The sequence below is a fragment of the Heterodontus francisci genome, unplaced genomic scaffold, assembly GCF_036365525.1.
Source record: "Heterodontus francisci isolate sHetFra1 unplaced genomic scaffold, sHetFra1.hap1 HAP1_SCAFFOLD_1508, whole genome shotgun sequence".
NCBI classification, from domain to species: Eukaryota; Metazoa; Chordata; class Chondrichthyes; order Heterodontiformes; family Heterodontidae; genus Heterodontus; species Heterodontus francisci.
This window is the reverse complement of record NW_027141442.1, coordinates 25985-29696: the sequence shown is the minus strand read 5'-3', so window position 1 is coordinate 29696 and position 3712 is coordinate 25985.

The window sequence follows — 3712 nt, the reverse complement described above, 5'->3', positions numbered from 1 at the left end:
GGGAGTGGAGGAGAGACAGGAGAGGGAGTGGAGGAGAGACAGGAGAGGGAGTGGAGGAGGGACAGGAGAGGGAGTGGAGGAGGGACAGGTGAGGGAGTGGAGGAGGGACAGGTGAGGGAGTGGAGGAGGGACAGGAGAGGGAGTGGAGGAGGGACAGGTGAGGGAGTGGAGGAGGGACAGGTGAGGGAGTGGAGGAGAGACAGGAGAGGGAGTGGAGGAGAGACAACAGAGGGGGGAGCGGAGGAGGGACTGGTGAGGGAGTGGAGGAGGGACAGGAGGGGGGAGTGGAGGAGGGACAGGAGAGGGAGTGGAGGATGGACAGGAGAGAGAGTGGAGGAGAGACAGGAGAGGGAGTGGAGGATGGACAGGAGAGAGAGTGGAGGAGGGACAGGAGAGGGAGTGGAGGATGGACAGGAGAGAGAGTGGAGGAGGGACAGGAGAGAGAGTGGAGGAGGGACAGGAGAGGGAGTGGAGGAGGGACAGGAGAGAGAGTGGAGGAGGGACAGGAGAGGGAGTGGAGGATGGACAGGAGGGGGAGTGGAGGAGGGACAGGAGAGCGAGTGGAGGAGGGACAGGAGAGGGAGTGGAGGATGGACAGGAGAGAGAGTGGAGGAGGGACAGGAGAGAGAGTGGAGGAGGGACAGGAGAGGGAGTGGAGGAGGGACAGGAGAGAGAGTGGAGGAGGGACAGGAGAGAGAGTGGAGGAGGGACAGGAGAGAGAGTGGAGGAGGGACAGGAGAGGGAGTGGAGGAGGGACAGGAGAGAGAGTGGAGGAGGGACAGGAGAGAGAGTGGAGGAGGGACAGGAGAGAGAGTGGAGGAGAGACAGGAGAGGAGGGAGTGGAGGAGGGACAGGAGAGGGAGTGGAGGAGGGACAGGTGAGGGAGTGGAGGAGGGACAGGAGAGGAGGGACAGGAGAGGGAGTGGAGGAGGGACAGGAGAGAGAGTGGAGGAGGGACAGGAGAGAGAGTGGAGGAGGGACAGGAGAGGGAGTGGAGGAGGGACAGGAGAGGGAGTGGAGGAGGGACAGGAGAGGGAGTGGAGGAGGGACAGGTGAGGGAGTGGAGGAGGGACAGGTGAGGGAGTGGAGGAGGGACAGGTGAGGGAGTGGAGGAGGGACAGGAGAGGGAGTGGAGGAGGGACAGGAGAGGGAGTGGAGGAGGGACAGGAGAGGGAGTGGAGGAGGGACAGGAGAGGGAGTGGAGGAGGGACAGGAGAGGGAGTGGAGGAGGGACAGGAGAGGGAGTGGAGGAGGGACAGGGGAGAGAGTGGAGGAGGGACAGGAGAGAGAGTGGAGGAGGGACAGGAGAGAGAGTGGAGGAGGGACAGGAGAGGGAGTGGAGGAGGGACAGGAGAGGGAGTGGAGGAGGGACAGGAGAGGGAGTGGAGGAGGGACAGGAGAGGGAGTGGAGGAGGGACAGGAGAGAGAGTGGAGGAGGGACAGGAGAGGGAGTGGAGGAGGGACAGGAGTGGGAGTGGAGGAGGGACAGGAGAGGGAGTGGAGGAGGGACAGGAGAGGGAGTGGAGGAGGGACAGGTGAGGGAGTGGAGGAGAGACAGGTGAGGGAGTGGAGGAGAGACAGGAGAGGGGGGAGCGGAGGAGGGACAGGTGATGGAGTGGAGGAGGGACAGGTGATGGAGTGGAGGAGGGACAGGAGGGGGGAGTGGAGGAGGGACAGGAGAGAGAGTGGAGGAGGGACAGGAGAGGGAGTGGAGGAGGGACAGGAGAGGGAGTGGAGGAGGGACAGGAGAGGGAGTGGAGGAGGGACAGGAGAGAGAGTGGAGGAGGGACAGGAGAGGAGGGAGTGGAGGAGAGACAGGAGAGGAGGGGGTGGAGGAGAGACAGGAGTGGAGGAGGGACAGGAGAGGGAGTGGAGGAGGGACAGGAGAGGGAGTGGAGGAGGGACAGGTGAGGGAGTGGAGGAGGGACAGGTGAGGGAGTGGAGGAGAGACAGGTGAGGGAGTGGAGGAGAGACAGGAGAGGGGGGAGCGGAGGAGGGACAGGTGAGGGAGTGGAGGAGGGACAGGAGGGGGGAGTGGAGGAGGGACAGGAGAGAGAGTGGAGGAGGGACAGGAGAGGGAGTGGAGGAGGGACAGGAGAGAGAGTGGAGGAGGGACAGGAGAGAGAGTGGAGGAGGGACAGGAGAGGGAGTGGAGGAGGGACAGGAGAGGGAGTGGAGGAGGGACAGGAGAGGGAGTGGAGGAGGGACAGGTGAGGGAGTGGAGGAGGGACAGGTGAGGGAGTGGAGGAGGGACAGGTGAGGGAGTGGAGGATGGACAGGAGAGGGAGTGGAGGAGGGACAGGAGAGGGAGTGGAGGAGGGACAGGAGAGGGAGTGGAGGAGGGACAGGAGAGGGAGTGGAGGAGGGACAGGAGAGGGAGTGGAGGAGGGACAGGAGAGGGAGTGGAGGAGGGACAGGAGAGGGAGTGGAGGAGGGACAGGAGAGAGAGTGGAGGAGGGACAGGAGAGAGAGTGGAGGAGGGACAGGAGAGAGAGTGGAGGAGGGACAGGAGAGGGAGTGGAGGAGGGACAGGAGAGGGAGTGGAGGAGGGACAGGAGAGGGAGTGGAGGAGGGACAGGAGAGGGAGTGGAGGAGGGACAGGAGAGGGAGTGGAGGAGGGACAGGAGTGGGAGTGGAGGAGGGACAGGAGAGGGAGTGGAGGAGGGACAGGAGAGGGAGTGGAGGAGGGACAGGAGAGGGAGTGGAGGAGGGACAGGTGAGGGAGTGGAGGAGAGACAGGTGAGGGAGTGGAGGAGAGACAGGAGAGGGGGGAGCGGAGGAGGGACAGGTGATGGAGTGGAGGAGGGACAGGAGGGGGGAGTGGAGGAGGGACAGGAGAGAGAGTGGAGGAGGGACAGGAGAGAGAGTGGAGGAGGGACAGGAGAGAGAGTGGAGGAGGGACAGGAGAGGGAGTGGAGGAGGGACAGGAGAGGGAGTGGAGGAGGGACAGGAGAGGGAGTGGAGGAGGGACAGGAGAGAGAGTGGAGGAGGGACAGGAGAGGAGGGAGTGGAGGAGAGACAGGAGTGGAGGAGGGACAGGAGAGACAGGAGTGGAGGAGGGACAGGAGAGGGAGTGGAGGAGGGACAGGAGAGGGAGTGGAGGAGGGACAGGAGAGGGAGTGGAGGAGGGACAGGTGAGGGAGTGGAGGAGGGACAGGTGAGGGAGTGGAGGAGAGACAGGTGAGGGAGTGGAGGAGAGACAGGAGAGGGGGGAGCGGAGGAGGGACAGGTGAGGGAGTGGAGGAGGGACAGGTGAGGGAGTGGAGGAGGGACAGGTGAGGGAGTGGAGGAGAGACAGGTGAGGGAGTGGAGGAGAGACAGGTGAGGGAGTGGAGGAGAGACAGGTGAGGGAGTGGAGGAGGGACAGGTGAGGGAGTGGAGGAGGGACAGGTGAGGGAGTGGAGGAGGGACAGGTGAGGGAGTGGAGGAGAGGGGGGAGCGGAGGAGGGACAGGAGAGGGGGGAGCGGAGGAGGGACAGGAGAGGGGGGAGCGGAGGAGGGACAGGAGAGGGGTGAGCGGAGGAGGGACAGGAGAGAGAGTGTAGGAGGGACAGGAGAGGGAGTGGAGGAGGGACAGGAGAGGGAGTGGAGGAGGGACAGCAGAGGGAGTGGAGGAGGAACAGGAGAGGGAGTGGAGGAGGGACAGGAGAGGGAGTGGAGGAGGGACAGGAGAGAGAGTGGAGGAGGGACAGGAGAGAGAGTGGAGGAGGGA